At 41.3% G+C, this 21902-nt stretch overlaps 1 long non-coding RNA gene across 1 annotated transcript in view; it reads right to left on the bottom strand.

The window, feature by feature from the left end:
- Window positions 1-19146, bottom strand: part of LOC126212993 (uncharacterized) — an 81194-nt gene extending 62048 nt beyond the window's left edge. The window contains exon 1 of the long non-coding RNA XR_007541027.1: window positions 19064-19146. This is a non-coding gene — a long non-coding RNA (uncharacterized LOC126212993). The remainder of the gene's footprint in view (window positions 1-19063) is intronic.
- Window positions 19147-21902: the final 2756 nt, after the last annotated feature.

The following is a 21902-nucleotide window of genomic DNA, read 5'->3' as shown; positions in this document are numbered from 1 at the left end:
TGGTGGAATAATGGCCGTGTAGTGCTGGTATGGGAACAGGGAAGGGGCTGGGTGGGTGAGAAAAAGACTAAAGAAGGTTGATCACAAGAGGGTTACAGGACCGTAGAATGTGTTGCAAGGAGAGTTCCCAGCCGTGCAATTCAGAAAAGCCATTTTGGTGGGAAGGATCCATATGGCACAGGCTGTGAAGCAGTCACTGAAATGAAAGATGTCATGTCGAGCAGCGTGCTCAGCAACAGGGTGGTCCACTCTCGACCACATTTTGTCGGTGGCCATTCCTGCGGACAGACAGCTTGTTGGTTGTCATGCCCACACAGAATGCAGCACAGTGGTTGAGCTTAGCTTGTAGATTACAGGACTGGTTTCACAGGTAGCCCTGCCTTTGACAGCTAGGTGATGTTTGTGACAAGACTGGAGTAGGTGGTGGTGGGAGGATGTTTGGGACAGGTCTCGCTTCTACATCTATTACAGGGGTATGAGACCTGACGTAAGGAGTTGAAAGCACGGGTTGTGTTGGGATGGACGAGTATGTTGTGTAGGATCCGTGGATGGCAGAATACTACTGTGGTAGTGGTGGTAAGGGTAGTGGGCAGGAGATTTCTCATGTCAGGGCACGTCAAGAGGTAGTCATAATCCTGCCAGAGAGTGTAATTCACTTGCTCCAGTCCTGGGTGATACTGAGTTACCAGAGGAATGGAGGGGGGAAGTGGGAGACTGGAAAGATAAGGCACGAGAGATTTGATTTTGTGCAAAGTTGGAAGGATAATTAGGTTCTGTGAAGGCCTCAGTGAGAAGCTCGGTATACTTTGAGAGGAACCGCTCGTCACAACAGATGCGATGACCGCGGCCGGCTAGGCTGCACGGAAGTGACTTCTCGGTACGGGACGGGTAGCAGCTATCGAAGTGCGTGTGGTTAGTAGATTTGACACGGTCAGAGGTACCGATGTAGCTAACTTTGAGGTGGAGGTCAACATCTAGGAAGGTGGTTTGTTGGGTTGAGTAGAACCACGTGAAGCAAATGGGGGAGAAGTTGTTGAGGTTCTGGAGGAATGTGGATAGTGTGTCCCACCCGCAATCCAAATTGCAAGGATGTCATCAGTGAATCTGAACCAAGTGAGGGGTTTAGGATTCTGGGTGTTTAGGAAGGATTCCTCTACAGATTTGTTTGTAGGTAATGCCTACAAAGGAGAAGTAATTGTGGGTGTAGATACAGATGGTCACGGTGTCTAGGAAGGAGGTTGTCGGTTTCGGATCCTTCGTGCATTGGGAAAGGTAGTTTTCAACAGCGGTAACCCCGTGGGCATTAAGGATGTTAGTGTAAATGGAGGTGGCATCAATAGTGACAAGCAGGGCACTGTGTGGTAAACGGACAGGAACTGTGGAGAGTCGGTGCAGGAAATTGTTGGTATCTTTTATATAGGATGGTAGGTCCGGGTGATAAGCTGAAGGTGCCGGTCTACGAGAGCAGAGATTCTCTCGGTAGGAGTGCAGTAACTGGTCAGAATGGGGTGTCCTGGGCAGTTGGGTTTATGGACTTTAGGATGCATGTAGAAGGCAGGTGTGCGGGGAGTGGTAGGGGTGAGCAGAGAGATGGACTCTGGGGAGAGGTTCTGGGATGGGCCCAAGGATTTGAGGCGAATCTGGAGATCTTGTAGGATTTTTCGAATGGAGTCGCTGTGGCAAGGCTTGTAGGGGGATGTATTTGGCAGTCGGTGGAGTCCTGCCAGGTAATTCTTGCGGTTCAAAACAACAGTGGTGGAGCCTGTGACTGCAGGTAGGATCATAAGGTTGGGATCAGTTTTTAGATGGCAGACTGCAGTTCTTTCTGCAGATGTAGGGTTAGTTTTCATGTTGAGGGAGTAGGAGGACGATGGTGAGGCATGGTTCGAGGTTCAGAAATTCTGGAAAGTAACAGGGAGTGATATGGGGGCAGTGGAGGGTGAATCACAGTTGAATGGAGGAGTGAATTGAGTCAGGCAGGGTTCATCATTGGCCTTTGGTTTAGTCTGACTGGCAGGGTTGGTGGCGAAAAAGTGTTTCCACTGTAGGAACCAAGAGAAGGACATAAGGTCTTGAACAAATGCTACGTGATTTAATTTGAGTGGGGGGAAAACGTGAGGCCATTGGAAAGAACTGATATTTCTGTGGGGCTAGGGCTTCTGGAGGAAAGAATCGTGACTGTGGTGTGGGTCTGCTTAGGTTCTGAATTCTGTGTGGTGGTGGGAGGGAATTTTGCCTGTCTTCTACATGCTTCCTAAAGTCCATAAACCCAACCATCCAGGACAACCCATCCTGACCAGTTACTGTGCCTCTACTGAGAGAATCTCTGCTCTCATAGACCAACACATTCAGCTTATCACCCAGACCTACCCTCCAATATAAAACATATCAACAATGTCCTGCACTGACTCTCCACAGCTTCTGTCCCTTTACCACACAGTGCCCTGATATTTCTGTGGGGCTAAGGCCTCTGGAGGAAAGATTCATGACTGTGGTTTGGGTCCGGTTAGATTCTGAATTCTGTGTGGTGGTGGGAGGGAATTTTGGAGTGTGGGGTAAATGTAGTAGGTTGATGAGACAGAATTTGTTAGTTATAAGGGGACATGGGAGGGGGGGGGGGGTTTGGAGGTTGTTGTAGAGGTGGTGCACAGTGATACTCTAAAGCAGAAGGAAGTGAGCAGGTTGGAGAATTTTTTGAAGTGGTGTTGTGCATGTTGCTTGCTCTAGTTCATGGAGGGCTAGAGTTTCAGTGTGTGTCATGGTTTCCAGGAATTTGGGATTGCATAGCAGGAGAATTTTATGGATGGAGAGAAGGTATTGCAAGGAGGTTTGGGCTTGGTTGATATGATTTTGCAGGACTATGTTGGTGAGTGCTAAGAATTGGCGGAATCTGAACAGATAGCTGTAATTGTGGAAGGAGGGGTGGTAGCCAGAGATGGGTGATTTGATGCTCAGGTCATTTGCGGGAATTCCAAGAGCCAAGCAACAACGCAGGAACAATATGTGAAAACTTTTCTGTATTGACTCAGATGGAAGGAGCAAGAAGACTTGGTGGTGGACAAAATTCAAAAAATTGCGTAAATAATGTAGAATTATGTCTGAAATAGAAACACAACTGTGCAGGAAATAACAGGTGTACCTATGGGAGATACGAGGTGGAATCCAAAATTTTCGGGACTGGTGCTGCCACCTGGAAAGTAGGAGTAGCGGATCTTTGCACCGCTAGGTGGCGAGAGCTGCATATCTGGTGCAGAGTGGCATTCAGCTGGAGGGACGTGTTGCGTGTCCACAGTGATTTCCGTAATACTCTGTTTGGTGTGTGGTGATTTTATGATGGACTCGTGAACAGAACAGCACACATGTATCAAATTCTGTGCAAATCTCAGGAAAAGTGCTACAGAGACCCTTGCAATGATTCAACAAGTGTTTTGGGGACAGTGTATTAGCCATACACGTGTGTTTGAATGGCAAGCTCGGTTCAGGGCCGGCCGTTCAGACGTCGAAGATGATGCTCACACTGGAAGGCCCGTTAGCCGCATAACGCCAGACATTGTTGCCAAACTTCAACAGTCAGTTCGTGCGGATCGACATTGAACCATTCGAGACCTTGCGGATGAGGTGGGTATTGGTTATGGGACATGTCAGCGAACGTTGACTGATGAATTGGGCATGCATCGTGTTGCTGCAAAATTTGTACCAGAAGGCACAGTGTGTTGAAGTGTGCACAAACCTTCGTCAGACTGCATCTGATGATCCGACCTTCTTGTCCCGGGTTATCACCAGTGACGAGAGCTGGATTTACGATTATGACCCAGAGACAAAGCAACAATCGTCCCAGTGGAAGAGCCCGGTCTTTCCAAGACCCAAAAAAGCGAGAAAGGTGAAGAGCAAAGTGAAGAGCACGATCATCATTTTCTTTGATACAGAGGGAATTGTGCACAAAGAATTCATCCCACACAACCAAACAGTGAATTCAGCGTACTACTGTGACACTTTGCAAAGGTTCCGTGAAGATGTGCAGCAATGACGGCCCAAACTTTGGTGTCAAGGGAACTGGCTGCCGCATCACGACAACGTGCCCTGTCCCGAGTCCTTGCTCACCAGGACCTAAAAACAACACGGCAGTTGTACCTCACCCTCCATCCTCGCCAGATTTGGCACCTTGCGACTTCACGCTATTCCCAAAACTGAAACTCAGGTCGAAAGGCCGGCAGTTCGACACACTAGAGAGGAGGATCTGGGAAAAATCACTGGCGGTGATAAACACCCTCAAAGAACAGGATTCCAGAAAAATGTTTGACTAGTGGCAAAAGTGCTGGGACTAGTGTGTACGTGCGGATGGGAACTACTTCGAGGGTGATGGTGACCATTAGTCCAAAGGTAAGGTTTTCAACAGATGGCAGCATTAGTCCCGAAAATTTTGGATAGCCCCTTGTAGATCAATTTGAAGGTACAGGATTAATGATATCGGTGGAAGTAATGTGTAACATAAGGTGCTACACGAACAACCAATGTGGTCTCGTACCTGTCTGTTGTGCCCAGCCAAGACAGTTGATACAGTGTGGTTCATAAGTAGAGCATGCAGTGTGGTTTGTAAGGTGACAAGAGAAACACTGGAAAGAATAGAGAGAAAGATAGACACTGAATATAGTAATGCATTAGAAAATAGTAACAAAGGAAAACAGTGCAGGGTTAGGATGGAAGAGAGGACGTCAGGCAAAAATCAAACAACAGAAAATCCAGGATGGAATGTAACAATATTATGTAAAGGGAAGTTTCTATTCACCGTATAGCAGAGATGGTGAGTCACAGATAGGCACAACAAAAAGACTGTCATAATATAAGCTTCCGGTTAATAAGGCCTTTGTCGAAAATAGATGACAGATGCACACACACACACACACACACACACACACACACACACACACAAACTGTGCACGCACGCTAACCCATCTCACAATCACATGACTGCAGCCTCTGGCAGCTGAAGCCACAATGTGAGCAACAGCAGCAGTGCATGATGGGAGTGGCAACTGGGTAGGGTTACGGAGGAGGTATGGGTGGGGGTCAGTGAAGTGCTGCTGGGGAGCGCACAAGGACAAGGTGGAGAGAGGGTAGGGCAGCTAGGTGCAGTCAGGAGGTTAGATGTAGGGCAGGAGAGTGGGGGAGGGGGCAGGTCGATTACGACACAAAATATTTTAATGGCAAACTTTCATAATTTCGTGTACTATGTTATCATGTTATGTATTACACATAGCCGTATTTTATAATAAGATTCAACAGATGGTTGTGTTCTACATTTCACTGATGTAGGAGTGTTTCTCATTTAAACCAGTATATAATGTAGGGTTCCCCTTTTGGCACGATGTCATATTTTTATGCTATAAACATATTGTTTTCACCTCATACTCACAGAAAACACTGTTCTTTCATAGATGAATATACAGATCTATTTTAAACCGATATGAAGAGAAGATACACAGTTCGCCCAAGGATGCACAATTTTTTGTACATATAATCTTCCTGTAATCGTGGATTATGCAACACATACTTACAACCTATAGTGTTCACTTTCACCATACAGTCAATCAGTAACTTCCATAGAATATTTTCAGACCACATTCACTGCACATACGATTACTATATCGGTGTTCATTCTGTGGCTCGATCGTTTTACGGGTGGAGAACACGTTTGCTACCTATCTGCGATACAGTTGCTGTTTCTGTACTTATATCCACACTGGGAGATCGTGACGATGACTCCATTCGACAAAGTCTAATTATACCCGACACGTAAGCAGTGTTACTTTGATCATTTTTAATCTGACACTGAAATGGTATACTGATGTTAATTCTGGTCATTTTCACTTTCTACGCATTTGTACAAAATTTTTTTTCCTTTTCGCTTTCTACGCATTTTTTATTCAGTGTTGAACTCGATAATGGCTTAAGGCCGAAATCGTGATAGTAATGTAAAATAAAGACGTTGTGCAGTCGAATGGCAGAAATATCATTCAAACATTATTACACGACTGTGGCCCAAAAATATGAAAAGATTACAAACTTGTAATTGTCTCCACGGCAATGTGAGGTCTGACACAAATCTGCGCACCTGAGAGGAGCTCACAAAACTTCATCGGGCTGTTCTCTCTCGATCGTCAAACAGCCTAGATCTCACTCTTCTGACATCCGTCTGTTTGGCTCCACAGGAAGCAGTACGTGGACAGTGAGGAGGTTACTGATGAAGCGAGACATCGGCTACAACGTCCGTGTGGGGATACGGGCACTCCCAGTAAGGCGGGATAAGGCTGTAGCAATGAACGGAGACTGTGTTTAAAAATAGGGTTTTGTAGCAGCCGAAGGAGTGGGGAGTAATATGGTGTATTGGAATTCTGAACACAAGCAACCTGCTTTCAGAATTAAAAAAAGCGTTCAATTACTTATCGAATACCCCTCATTGCCAAAGTCCACCCTTCCGGAAGCTGCTGCTCTTCACGCCTTCTACTTATAATAAGTGTCCGTTCCACGATCGTATTCTCATTAACACACTTCGAGGATTCTGCAACGACGCCATCTTCCCCGAGAGCTTTATTATTCTTCGAGGTGTTTACGATGCTCCTAATCTCTTCTACAGTTGGTGGTTTTGAGTTGAGATTTGGTTCTTTCTAGTTATAGCTGAATGTCTCAGAGAAGGCTTTACAGTTTAGGAGCTCTTGAAATTACTTGGTCAAGATCTGACTGTTTTCCATGTCACCATATACTACCTTGCCTCCTTTGTTCTTAAAGCTGAGGTCTAGGAGATTATATCTACATAACTTAGAACTGAATGCTGTATAAAAGTCTCCCATATTTGTCTTTCAGAAGTCCTTTTCTATTAGAGTTAAGTTTTCCTTCTCATATTTTCCCTTGAGATTCCTGATAGTTTTGAAAGTGTTTATCCTTACTTTTGGAATTTCTTTTATTTTCTGATGTTTGCTGAGAACAACAAGCAACCCACACTTTCTAGCATTGTTTGTTTGCCTTATCTTTTTCTGCAGTCCACTGTTTGTGTCTCCACCTTTCCCCTCAGCAGACTGTTTCCTTCACACAGTCAATGCATCTTTTAAACACGAGGGCCACTCCAAAAGAAATGCACTACAGGATGTATCTACAAACTGTAAAACTTTCAAACATGTAGAATAAAAGATGGATTTTAAAAAAAAGTGTGCATTTCTTTTGGAGTGACCCTCGTATTTCCATCCATTTTAGTTCTTCTGATTGAAATTCATCCTAAAATCTTTGTTAATTCTAAGTTTCTCTATGTCATACTTCACTTAGTGAAGTATTTTTAATGGTATTCCCAATTTTTTAAATTTTTAGTTTTTGTGGCTTATGAAAACAATGAGAATAAGTTCCTCGTCATGTCTGGAGATGCAGCTGCATATATGAAGAAAGTGCTTACAGTTTTTAATTATAAATTAAAGCATGCAACATCTGGCACAAGTCAGAATAGCTGAAGAATTAAGATTCCATAATACTGGACTGAATGTTTTAATTTCCAGGATAAATAAAGTATTTATTAGAGCTCCTTCAAGAATAAAACTTTTCAAGGATATGTTACCAGAAACATAGCTGCCACCAGGACCTCTTTCAATGGATCACAGTACACAACTTGTGGCTGCTAGTTACAATGCTGATGATGTAGATGTTACAGAGATATATATCTCTGTTACAGTGTTTAAATATTTAAACTGTCTGGTCAGATTGTACGAGGGCTATCCACAAAGTACATTACGTTTTCGTTTGTGTCTGTTAGGGGCGGGGCAAGCGCGGCCATCTTGGTGTCATGGCATTCCACCACTCAGTCGGCATCCTGCCGTGTTAGTGAGAGGTTCGTGCTGTACTCTGTGGAGTTACTGTGACAGTTTGAAATGTCAGCGTTAATTGAAAATGCTGCGAAGCGTGAAGTGCGTGCTGTAATAAGGTTTCTGACTGCAAAAAACTGTACACCGATAGAAATCTATCGGCAGCTTTGTGAAGTGTATGGGGACAACATAATCACTGAAGGTGGAGTGCGTCAATGGGTCATAAAATTTAAAAATGGCTGAACTAACGTTCACGACGAAGAGCAAAGTGGAAGACCCAGCATAGTGACTGCCGAACTTGTCGAAAAAGTCGATGCCGCGGACCGTGAAAACCGTAATTTCACAATAACGGAACTCTCTATGAGTTTTCCACAAATTTCACAATGTTTGTTGCACAAAATCATTACCGAAAAGCTCGGTTACCACAAGTTTTGAGCAAAATGGATACCAAAAATCTTGACAGAGATTCACAAAAATCAGCGAATGGCTGCAGTGTTAACGTTTTTGGACGCTTACGAGAAAGATGGCAACTCATTACTCGATCGTATCGTTACTGGTGACGAAAGATGGGTTAAGCATGTGAACTGCAAGACAAAATTGCAGTCAATGCAGTGAGGGCACACAAATTCCCCCCAAAAAACTAAGAAATGCATGCAGACAATGTCGGCAAGGAAGGTGATGGCGACTGTCTTTTGGGACAGAAAAGGTGTGATTTTTGTGGATTTCCTGGAAAGAGGCACTACAATAAACTCTCAAAGGTATTGCCACACGCTGCACAGCCTCAGAAGAGCAATACAAAAGAAGCGCAGGGGAAAGTTGGGCTCAAAGATCTTGCTGATTCACGACAACGCCTGGGCCCACATGGCAAATGGCACTCGTGAAGTTCTCGAATCTTTTAAGTGGGAGTTCTTTCCTCATCCGCCGTACAGTCCCGACCTGGCACCGAGCGACTTCCACTTATTCCCAGCAATGAAGAAGTGGTTGGCTATGCAGCGTTTTGATGACGACGCACAGCTTCAAGAAGAGGTAACCACGTGGTTGAAGGCGCAGGCGGCCGAATTTTACGACGAAGGAATTTCCGAGCTCGTCCATCGCTACGATAAGTGCCTTAATTTAAATGGCAACTATGTAGAAAAGTAGTATTTAAGTGTGGCTTTCATCTGTATATAATAAAAAAAAAATTCCAATACTTTATTTATTTTTAATTCCAAAACGTAATGTACTTTGTGGATAGCCCTCGTATAAATCAGGTGTCATCCACACAGTCAGTTTTATTTGAATGAGAGTGACATTGTTATACTTACACTGTAATATTTTTTTCTTAGTTACACAACTAGTTTTTGGTTAAACTATTTTTGAGTTTTTATGCAGATCAAGGTGCGATAGACATGAAAACTGGAGTGAGCTCACAGAATGTCCTACCATTCACAATGGTTTAGAAACTATGGTAGAAATGCTTATGTTCACGAGTGCACTATAAGCAGACTGGTTATAAACCATTGCAAACAGTAGCATTTCTACTACAATTTGTAACCCATCATGAACAGATTGTATGAATTTCCTGCCAATTTCATTTCTGTGTCACCCTGGGGGTGGGTAAAAAAAGCCTTTTAATATGGAACTAGTTGTTTAACTAAAGTAGGTGTTAGTAAATGCAAGGTCTGTTCAAAAAATTCTCAAACCATCCACAACATTTTTCTACACTAACCTTTCATTTACTGTGCATGCTCTCCTTCGAGATACTCGCCTCCACAATTGATACACTGCTCCCAGCATCATTTCCATTTTGAGAAGCAGTCTTGGTACACCTCTTGCTGGACTGCATGAATTTTCTTTTATCTCTTCTATCATTGCAAATATTAGTCCTTTCAACAGGGTTTTCAGCCTTTGAAATAAAAAACAGTCCACAAGGGCCTGGTCTGGAGAGTAACGAGGGTGAGGTAGCACAGTGATTTTGGTTTTTGTGCAATAGTCACGTACCAACAGGGATGAATGTGCGGGTGCATTATCGTAATGCAAGAGCCGTAAATTGTCTCACCACGTTTCAAGCCATTTCCTTCTCACATTTTCTCGCAGGTGTCGCGACACGTCCTGATAGTACCATCGATTGACAGTATGTCACTGTAGCATGAATCCGTGATGAACTATTCTTTGAAAATCAAAGAAAACTATCAGTATGGCTTTGACATCTCTCGGACAGTCCATCTTTAATTGGCATGCACAATTTCGTTGACATGCCTGAAATGAGTGTCATCAGTAAATGTCAAAGAGCATTCTAAATTAGGGTCATCTTTAACTTCCATCTGGCTATTTTTAAGCCAGGTGAACCACTTGTAACACTGAGTATGACTTAAGCATTCATCAGTGTAGGCTTTCTGCATCATTTGAGGTGTCTCTGTAAAGGTTTTCTTGAGTTTCACACAAAATTAAATGCAGGTGCATTGCTCCTCTAACTCCACCATCTCGAAATTCACAAACAGTGTGACACAACGTTCTACTGAATATAGCACTGAACAATAACTAACAGACATACAACAATGAAACTTGTGGCAGTTACACATTAAACATAGGCGTATGAGGAATGTCAACTGCATTTCGCTCCAACACACCACTGGCACGAAATTACAAATGTTCCGGAATTTTTTGAACAGTCCTCGTATTATAGCCTAAATGTAACAATGTCACCATTCACCAATTTCCAGTAGTAGTGCCTATTATGAGGGTCACGTTCGTTTCGAAGTTTATTCAAGAGGCTGCGCACAATGAAAGCCATATTTGCGAGAAATTAATAAAAATCTCTTTTGTCGAACTGAGTTATGACAAAGAACTTCCCTGGTCCAGATTATGAAATTCTGTTGAGTAAACTGATAGAAAATGAGTTTTGTATTTTGTATACACTGAAGTAGTTAATGAAACTTCAGAATTTTTTTGTTGTTTGGGTTTTCTGATTAGTTCCATGCAATCTGCAGTAATTTTGTCTCCTATGCCAGTCTAAAGATTTCAGAGTAGCAATTACAGCCATCTATAAGTACAGTCTATAATTTTTTACACATATTTCTCTTCACCGCACCCATAGGAACATCACAGCAACTGTGTTGCCATTAAAGCATGTGGGGAAGCAAGAATTCAGAGCCAACTTCAAATAACCATAAACTGACCTGATATCGGGCAAGGAACTTTGTTTTACACAGTATTTTTGATGTCAGTGCGGCGCTAGCTGCAAAATCGGAAAAACATTTGTGAGACTACTCTCTTAGCAACATTGCTGCATTCAAATTCTTCTGTCTGACTTCATGTAATGTGGTGAAAACCTTTTTGAACTAGAAAAAGTTTGCCTGGACAAAAAATAGGTATTTATCCCAGATAATTTAAAAAGTGTTTAGTAATACCATATTTACAAGGTATGACTCTAATAATCACACCCCAATTTTAAAAATTAAAATTGTAAAAAAAAAGGTTGTTGGTGAATCACTGGTAGGCTAAATTTCTTTTACACAACAGTGGGTGTACACATGAACTATCAAAACAAAAACAATTTTTAAGTGACCTATTGTTAAGTGACTCAGTCAGTATTAAAAAAGAACACCTAACTTGATTACCTAAGTGACATGCAAACAAACATACTGTAAATCACAGGTGTCATCATCACTGGTATCCATGGAGGAGTCTACAACAGAAACAGATTCATTTCCTCTTTCCTGTCATGCTCAGTGTCATTCCAGAGTACGTCATCTTCACAGCTATCCAGAGTATTTGAAATACAGCATTTCATGTGTGAAGTGCAGCACACTCAATTTTTCCTATCGGAGTCTGTTCACAGTTTGGTTTGCAAAATCGTTTTTCTTACTGTTTCGGAATGTAACCTATGAAAGGTTTATTTATACCAATGCTCAGAGGTTGTAACACAGAAGTCATTCCTCCAAGAATAACGACAAGGTCACTAGCTAGGCTTAGTTTGGCAAGTCCATCAAGACGGAGTTCTCATATGTTTTGAAGCCAGTCAAGCATTAAAGTTCCAATCATCCATCCCTCTCCTGATTTCAAACAATGTTACCATCCGGGAATAGCTTTTCAGTTTCCCTCTCGAACATTAAGAAAGTGGGAAAAAGCTTGTGCCCATCTGCTGTGATTACCAGCATTACAGTTACGAACTGCTTTTTCACACCGTGATGTTTCGACGGTAACTTCTTTTGTCCCCTTCTCATCAGTTGTGTGATTACACGGCTGTCAAACCAAATTGGCATCTCATCAGCTTTACGTATTTGGCCCATTGAAAAATTCTTCTTTTTCCCAGGTGTGATGACATACTGCTTACATTCACAAAAACTTGTGGAAGCTTTTGACATACTGCTGCACAGCACCATCCCATCCAGGGCTAGACTTAAACTGTTACCTCGGTATATTAAGAACTGCAGCCACCGCTTTTGCTTCAATTCTTGTTGTGTCACTAGTCACAGACTGCCCATTCTTCCTTGACAAATTCCAAAACCTTTCTATCAACAACAACTTTCTTTCTAGTAACGATAGTTGCAAATAATACCAGTTTCTTCCATAAGCGAACATTACTCTCTCTTTCATTGAACTCTCATCCCGTCCTCTTGTTACCATATTTTTCAGCATAAACAATTACTTTACACTTGCAAGCAGCATCATATGATGTTCTTCTCTGTTTGCCTTCCATTTCATGACTGCTTAATGCAAACACACTATTCAGTAGTAGGCCATCAATAATGTAATGAAGTTGAGAATTATAACAATGCATTGTGACATAAGAAACCATACCTATATTCCAATAATGCCGGGGAATGACAGATTCAAGTTTGTACTCGTATGTTACAAACCACTGAATGTTACGCACATCCAGGTTTTGCATACTACCTGTGGTAATAAAAAGTGCTCATTAGATTTGCATAAATATAGTATATTGTAATGGACACAACTAACAGTCATTAACTTAGTGAAATTATTACTGTTGTTATTGGAAATTTCTCACGAAGTGTCAGAGTGTATAAGGAGTTCTGTTTTTATATTGGCTCATCCTCTAAAATTCATGCTTGCTGTATTGTTAATGTGTATTGTCATGCAGAGTTCTGGTGGTTTTAGTGCTTATATGCAAGAATATTTTGGATACTTTTGTGCTTATTGCTCCATCCTCTACTGATCCTCATTTTCTCACAAACATTGTGTTATCTGCTAAAACTCTGAAATTGCAACTAATGCTATCCACTAAGTCATTAATATTTAAAACAAAGAACATTGGCCCTATAACATTTACCTAGGGCGCTTGCAAAGTTACACCTACATCTGCGAATAATTCCCTGTCTGGTGTAATCTGCCACATTTGGCCTGTTGCGAGATTCTGAGACCGATCACGAACATTTTTAAATATCCTAGCAAATATACTTTCTTTCGTGCTACTGAGTCGTACGCTTTTCAAAAGACAGGAAACCGTGAACCCACTCAGCTACTGCACTTCTGAGAACACGAGAACCTGTGATGGCTCTTGCACATTTGGTATTTTTGCAGTCTGCATCAGCTACATTAAATAAAGGCATAAAATACACACAGACTTCAAACTGTACCATTGAAATGTAGCAATGTGCAGCATATCCATTTCCCCTGATATCATTCCTAACACAAATCTCCCTCTTTTTTTTCCTATCTAATCTGCTGGGTTGCTGCTTAACTTCATAGTGTTTCTCCATAAGTTTAATAAACACAACAGATATACATAATAGAGACTCTGGACATCAATAATATATTCCCAACAGTCTGCCTACGCTAGAGTAAAAGTTTTCGATTCTGTGACTGTAGAAATCGTGTAGTTTTAAAGCGGAGAACTTGTCGAGCCGTGTTCGAAGTGCATTTTTAGGAAAGGAAGTTCCTCGAACGCCGTTTGACAGAGAGTGGAAAAGGCGAAAATCTCAGGGTATGAGATCAGGTGAATAAGGTGGATGTGGAATGACTTTCCAACACAACTCCTGTGTACTATTTTTTGTCAGTCCAGCAGAATGTGGGTGGGAGTTATTATGGTATAGCATCCCTTCACGCAGTCCTGGTCATTGTTCTCAGATTGTGTCTGCAAGACATCTCAGTTGTTGACAATAAATGAAAGCAGTGATGATTACACCTTGGCAGAGCCTTTCACAGTACACCACACTATCGCTGTTCCACCAAATGTGTAACGTTATCTTTTGTGAATGCACGTATGTCTTTGTATGGGGAGTTGTTTTTTTTTCCCTATGTTAGCTTAAAGACACCACTTCTTATCACCAGTAATGGTACAGAATAGGAATGGTCAGTATCATTCACGAGCCATTTGAGGACGAGCTAGCAGAGATGGGCATTTGGCCATCTGCTGGTTTTTGTGATTTTGGTTTGGAGCATACAGAACCCATACACCTTATTTTTGAACCTTCCCCATTGCGTGCAAATGTTGCACGATGTTGGGATGATCGCAGTTCATCAGTTTTGCCAGTTCTGGTGTAGGCTGACATGTATCACTGTGTTTAAACAATCAGCTTCGTCAAACCGCGAAGGCCTCCGTGAAGACGGAGGGTCACAAATGTCAAAATGAACCTTGTTTAAATGAGAAAACCATTTTCTTGCTATGCTCTGTCCTATAGCATTGTGCCCATATGTGTGAAAACATCTCTGGCTGTCTCCTTCTATTGAATTCAAACAGGAGAATACGTTCTCCACTTGGCACTCCATTTTCTAATTCTACAGCTCCACTCACTATCTCCAAATGATAAAATGACAATTGCAAACTCAAATAGCAACAGAAAACTACAAATAAAAAATGACAATCGATAAATAAACCCACAGAAGCCAGAATACCAACATGCTACGACTTATGCACCAACCTAATATATACAAAAGTTATGTGAAATGCCAAAATTCTTTTCTGATGTGTATTTTTATGGTTCTTACTGTTTAAAGTATAGCTTACACTTCATTGATCACCAAAATATAAAGATTCTTTCCAGAAACATTTTATTTCAGGAAAGCACTAACATTTAAGGATTAGTTAAGACTGTGGGCAAAAAAATTTTACTCTTAAACAACAAAATTTTGTAGTTTAGGAAATATTAATACTCAGAATTTTTTTTGATACCAACACAAGACTGCACAATTTTTAAAATGTAACCCTTCAAAAATCCATATTACCATTCTGTAGCCCTGATTTCCCTCTGTCAGAAATGTATTTGATACTGGGAAAGTCAATGAAATATTTAAGTACAGAAGTTTCTTTCTGGAATAATCTCAACAGTCTTTAATACAAAATGCTGGAGAAATTTATGGTCCAAAAACTTTGCTCTTAAAAGTAGAACCCAGTATGAAAGCTATTTAAGACCTAGACAATAACTGAACAAAATGACTTCATTTAAGAAGGTATTGCCTATAATTCCAATTTTTTGTGTTATCATCGTGAGAATTAAAGAAAAGAGAAAACTGCGTTCATGCGTGAAGGCAGACCCTCTTGAATTCATTCTTATGTCATTAATGAAAATGTAAATGTAAGTCAGATGCATTTTAATATTTTGTAAACAATTTGTAGATAATTTTATATGAGAACATACAAACAGCCACAGTGGACACTCTCACAGCCAGTCAGACATTGCTAATCACAAAGCTCCATGCTCAGGTTTTCGTGCTCTGTCGTGCTCTGTACTCACTGTGTCGATCTGCAGACATGGTCGGTTGTATACTGTTTGCTCAGTTTAATCTTCTGGGGCATTGCAGCTACAGTGAAAAAAGGATTTATTGTAGAGAAGTTTGCAATAAGAGTGTGGTGCTGAACAAGGTGGTGCAGTGGTTAGTACCCTGGACTCGCATTGAGGAGGACAAAGTTTTGAATCTGCATCCGACTATCCCAATTTAGTTTGTCTGCAATTTCCCTAAATTGTTCCTCGAAACAATCTGAGCTTGTGCTCAATTTATAATGACAGTGTCAGTGGGACCTTAAGTGCTAGTCTTCCTTCCTTTCTTCTTTCCTTCGTTGAGAATATTATGGAAAGTTGATAACATCTTTCAGAAGACATTTCTGGGACCTATGGATTCTTACAATTACATACCAATACTTTTACTCCCAAATGGATGGACTGTGAAAGTCACAAACGCAATACTATAAGTGGAAATAATTTCCATATAGAATATGTTTCTCTCTCTATGGTTCAAAATGGAGCTTTATTCTGTCTGTAACAGGTTGCCAATAGATGTCAGATAGTGAATAAAAAATTCTCAAAATATTTAAAAATAAAGTAGAAAGACATCTTATTAGCTACTCGTACAATTTATCACAATGCTTGAACTCGGGGATGTAAATTTTGCATAACTCTAATATTTGTATTAGATAGATCCCGACTTTGCCAACATACAGACGCTGATAGGTGTCAGTGAAAAGTTGCATAAATGCTTTGTTTGGTGTATTAGATGAAAAAAGTGGTTGGTTAATACAGGAGGAGCCATGGCTTGTTTCAACTTAGGTAATTTACAAAAATAAAGTAACCTAAAAGGTACATGTGAAAAGTCCAGTGAATTGTCTCAGAAAGTAAAGCAAACAAAATACCTTTATTGGCCTTCAAAGTAATCACTATTAGCTACATCAATTCAAAGCTGTTAGAAACTGTCAGCAAATACTTCTTGTGGAATGGCTCAAAGCACTGTGGGCACCCAATGTCAGATATCTGCATTATTACAGGAGATGAGACCTGGTACTACCAATACGATTCAGAGGCGCAGTGTTCGTCGTCTTTCTCACCTCAGGCCACAGTAGGGGTTTTTGACCGATTGAGCCCTCACTGTCGAGAAAGGTGATCGATGTCATCACTATCTCAGGTTTTGTCAGCCGAATTTTTTTGATAGGTAGGGTAGGTGACGAACGCCGTGCTACTGACTGTCACTCGGTCTCGGATCGTATCGGTAGCACCACGTCTAATCCGCTAATGATGCAGGTATCCGACAACAGATACCCACAGCACTTTTGAGTGATTCCATGAGAAATGTTTCCTGACAGTTTCCAATAGCTGTACGACTGGTCAGACGTACGTGGTATTCTGAAGGCCAGTAGAGGTACTTTGTTTGTAACTCTTCTTTCCTTTACTTTCTGACACCATTAATAACAAATTATATTAGCACAAAGTAAATATTTCCTGCATCCATAAAAACTGAGTCCTCTTGCAACTTTATAGTAAATTATATGCCATGTAATTAACAGAACTTTTCAGTCCCTCAATCTAGATACATAATTTAAATAAAGTTAGGTATGTTTTTAATTTTCTTTTGAATTGGTAGGGATTCCCAGTTTCTTGCTTGTTGAACATCTTCCCACCAGAGTACATAACTCCATTCTGAACCCTGGACAAGGGTGTAAATTTCTCGTATAATATGAGATTCTTCAGAGTAATATATTCGACTATTATCCCCTGATGAAAGATGTTCACGAGAGTGGATAACATATTTTAGATAGTTATTACACCAGGTATGTTCTGTATACACCCTCATATTACATCTGTGCAAACGAACTGTAAATAACACCAGTTGCAGACATCGGCAAGGCACGATGCGAATAAAAAGCTCCACCAGCAGTGGTGGTGCACTCGTTCTTTGGGACATCACAGCGCCTTGATGGACAAGGAGCAAAAAGAGGTGCACAAGAGTGTCAACGAGAAAAAAACAAGTGAGGTATAGTTGTTACAGCTCTTCTCAATTGTTGGCTAATGTCAAAACAAGGCTTATGTATGTTGAAATAATCTGAGATATGTCCACCAGAAATCATCACTGATGTCATATATAGAGAAAGAGTAAATGCAAAATATAGAAGAGTTAATAGTACACTGTTTACTTCATTTCATAAATAGTTGGTGCAGATCTGAGTTCCCTCACAGGCCTTGACTCTCTACAGATGGAGACGAAATCACGTACCCAGAAGTAGCAGCACTGTGTGGCTAGTCCACAGCATTGAGAAAGCAGGTAACAGTGATCGATCAAAGCATCGAGATGACAGATCCGTTGCGAGGTGATGACATAGTTATGACCGGTAATCAGAGAACATTTTATTTCACTTTAAACTCTACACAAAAATTATTTTTGTGCCATGTATTGTGACTGTTTATGTCACAGTTTAGTTGAAACTGATTTTAAGTATCAGCAAAGATGACGGAGTAAATGTATTGGGAAATGAGTGTAAGAATTCCAAGCTCCTTAAAAAGGCTTCTGCAAAATGTACTGTTATCTACTTCATACAATATTCTTATTGTTCACTCCTGCTCCACAAACACATTATTTACTTCAGGTGCACTGCCCCAGAAAATAGGCAGTGAAAATATGCAAAATAAGACAGCTCTGTTATCTTTTTGTAAACACAGTGAGAAATGCTTCCAAAAGCTCAACATCAAATTTCTCAATTAGTTTATCAATGTACTGACTCCATTTTAATTTGTTATCCAGCTGGGTACTGAGGAATTTTATGCAGTTTGTTTCATTTAGCATAGGGCTATTAATGTCTACAACTGCTGCTAACAGGTAATTATTCCTCATTTGAAATTTGGTATACTGGGAAGGGAGGGAATGTGCATATATATGTGTACTATAGCTCAAAATAGGAGTCATCCAAAAGCTAGCAAAGATTTCAGTCTTGTTTTAAATATAATTTATAATCATTTCTTCTGGGCAACTTTTCCTGTTCTGTTGAAGGATTTCTACTTAAGAACTGGTAGCCAGTTTAAAAAAATGAAAAAAAAAAAAAATCACGTGTCTAAGTGTTCATTAATGTTAGCACTAATTACATATAAGTGTCCTGTAAACTGACACATTCCACATTATTTCAATAAAAGAATCATTCAAATGATCCGTGGAACATGTAACTAACTGATTAACTATGTGGCTTATGACAACTCACACTTTACTCATTAAATCATTTATCTTCCATCAGTACTACCAGTTACCACTTTCATTGAGCTGTACTAGACTCAATGTGAGTCAGTAAATTACTGACCTACTATATTATAAAAAATGCTGGGAATGCAAACTGCAAGCTGATCACTACTTTGTCATTTAAAATAAATGTCTTTTGACAATATTCCACACGTATGCAGTGTCGCCTCGTCGGACGAAAATTCTTACCGTCACACACCGTATCGTCAGTAGGCGAAAAGACCACTGGAAATGCGGTCGCAGTGAGTAAGATTACAATGTGACTAGAGACTAGAGATTACCCGCCTCAGGAGAGCACCGAGCAGCCCCGTGGTGTGTGCCAGTACCGCCACCGCCGCTTCCACGTCCTGGTGTGCGATCCCCGTCATTGCGGACACCTGCAGCACCGTGTCCAGTGCGGTGCTCCCGGGTGACACCTCCCCACTGAGCAGCAGTCTGTCAGCGTCGGCAGCAGTCACGAACAGTGCCGAGAGGGCGACCGTGGCCACCGACAGTAGGATGCGGTCGCAGCGGGCCGCCACCAAGTCCTCGTCACTGTGGACGACCCGTCTTTTCGTGTCTCTGTCTACTCTTTTTACTGTCACTGACACCAAATAAATGATTGTTACAATTGAGTCACTAATAATGAAACAGAGTGACAGCTAAGCTCGATATCAAAATAATATTATGTGGTTTTCAAAAGTTCCCAAAATATATTAATTAAAATTATTACTTCTTATGTACATCTTATCCTGCACTTTCAACTTCAAAGCAGTCGTCTCAGGAGTGAACACATCGATCTGTACATTTCTGCCTCTTTTAAAATGCATCCTGAAGTCCACTGTTAAGGTTGTGGCGTCGATAGGTCACATCGACACATAAAGCGTGATCTTTGAATTCTAACTGCTCTGATGAGCTGCCGTGTTAATGTTCCAGTCACTTTGTGCCTTGTAAAGTGTACCGCGTATCTTTCTTTGTGCTGAAATAAATGTATGTATAGACATTTATGGGAACAGTTTGTCGGGTATACAGTTATCCGTATTCCCGTTTCCCATAAGGTGTTTAGTACCCTATAAAATCTCCACTAGAATGTCCTCCATTGCATCAAATCTTCGCTTCTTTGACACAATTTTCATCTCTGTAATCTTTCTCTGCTGGGTACGATTGGTGGAGAACACTGTCATTCTTATTTTTGATCAAAAATTCCTGAATACTGAAGGCCATATGCAGTTGTTTGTTGTCACAGTGGAGTACTACTCCAAACACAGCCATTTGTGTTACAGTGTCAGGCCACACGTGAAGAGATTACGACGTGCTCGATACACGATACGGAGATCCACTCTCGTGGTGGTCAGACGTGACAACAAACACGCACGGCCTGACATTCCCGTGCAGTCTGACATTGGGACATCTGAATGCCCCACAAATTTGGATATTACACAATTCCACCAGCCAGCCAAATGGAGATCCACAATGAGCCCCTTTCAAACACTGTCAGTTGCTGTTTGTAAGTTGCATCCTATGTCCTTCACAGTGATCAGTTAATATCTGGGTCTGTTTGTGGGCCTTGTACATTCTATCGGGCCACACGGAACTCACATTCAGAAGGACAACAGTTCAAAACCGCATCTAGCCATCTAGGGTTAGGTTTTCTGTGATTTCTCTAAATTGTTCCAGACAAGTGCCAGGATGGTTCCTTTAAAAAGGCACAGCCAGTTTCCTTCCCCATCCTCAACACAGTGTCAGTGTGTGCTCTGTCACTTCTTTTAGCTGAGGTGAAGAAGGACTCTCCCATTACAACAATTGCTTAGTTTCAGGATTGTAGCAATAAACTAAACTTTTGTCACATGTGACAACTTTTGGAGGAAAGTTTGGATTGTTCCTTAAGAAGTTATTGAAGTTCCCTGCAGACTTCTATATGATGTGAATTCTGGTCATCTCAAAGCAGTTATGGCACAATTTTTGCTGCAATCCTCTTGTTTAATTCTTCTGACAGAATACATCCACACATACCACAGGTAATTCCCCAGTTGTCTCTGATGGTCTGTCTACAATATTTCAGGGTCAGGCAGCTTGATTTCTGAAGATTTTCTGATGTGATACCTGTAGATAAATGACCAGAATGGTCCTGACCATCAGTCAATGTTTTTCCATTTTTGAGATGCTTATTTTAGTTGAAAGTCTGTGTCTAATCTAAATTACTGTCTCTGAAAGCTCGCTTCAATATTTGGTGCATTTCTGCAATGGATTTCCTGAGTTTAAGAAAACTTTCTAGACATAAGGTGCTCCTTTGAGTTAGCCATTGCAAAACCACAAACTTGAGGAAACGTGATAATGGGAATTTGTTCACTGATGACTAACTACACCACTCAGCTTGCAGCCACTTGCCAAGCTGATTCTGGGGGGATGTACAGTGAGACACCTTGTGGTATTGCCGGCCGCTGGTGGCCGAGCGGTTCTGGCTCTACAGTCTGGAACCGCGTGACCGCTACGGTCGCGGGTTCGAATCCTGCCTTGGGCATGGATGTGTGTGTTGTTCTTAGGTTAGTTAGGTTTAAGTAGTTCTAAGTTCTAGGGGACTTATGACCTCAGTAGTTGAGTCCCATAGTGCTCAGAGCCATTTTTGAACCTTGTGGTATTCACAATCATTTGTGTGAAAAATACAAATTTCGAGACCATTTGGGTATGGCTCAGTATCATTTAAATGGGAGTACAGTTCCAATATGCAAATCCAAGTGCTAAGAAATAGATGGTGGTGGTTAGTGTTTAACGTCCCGTCAACAACGAGGTCATTAGATACAGAGCGCAAGCTCGGGTTAGGGAAGGATTGGGAAGGAAAGTGTCCGTGCCCTTTCAAAGGAACCATCCCGGCATTTGCCTGAAACGATTTAGGGAAATCACGGAAAACCTAGATCAGGATGGCGGGAGACGGGATTGAACCGTCGTCCTCCCGAATGCGAGTCCAGTGTGCTAACCACTGTGCCACCTCGCTCGGTTAAAGAAACAGAGGATACATAAAATAACTGTATGAAAAAAAAAAACAGTAGATAGTTAATGTCGATCAGTTCAAACTGACTAGTGAAACAAATTAAAGCTTTACCTTTCTTTATGCACGAGCTGGGCAAAAGCTTGGGAGGTGCT

This window comes from Schistocerca nitens, chromosome 11 (assembly GCF_023898315.1).
Source record: "Schistocerca nitens isolate TAMUIC-IGC-003100 chromosome 11, iqSchNite1.1, whole genome shotgun sequence".
NCBI classification, from domain to species: domain Eukaryota; kingdom Metazoa; phylum Arthropoda; class Insecta; order Orthoptera; family Acrididae; genus Schistocerca; species Schistocerca nitens.
The sequence above is the reverse complement of the archived record's forward strand: the minus strand, read 5'-3'. Positions and strand labels throughout refer to the sequence as shown.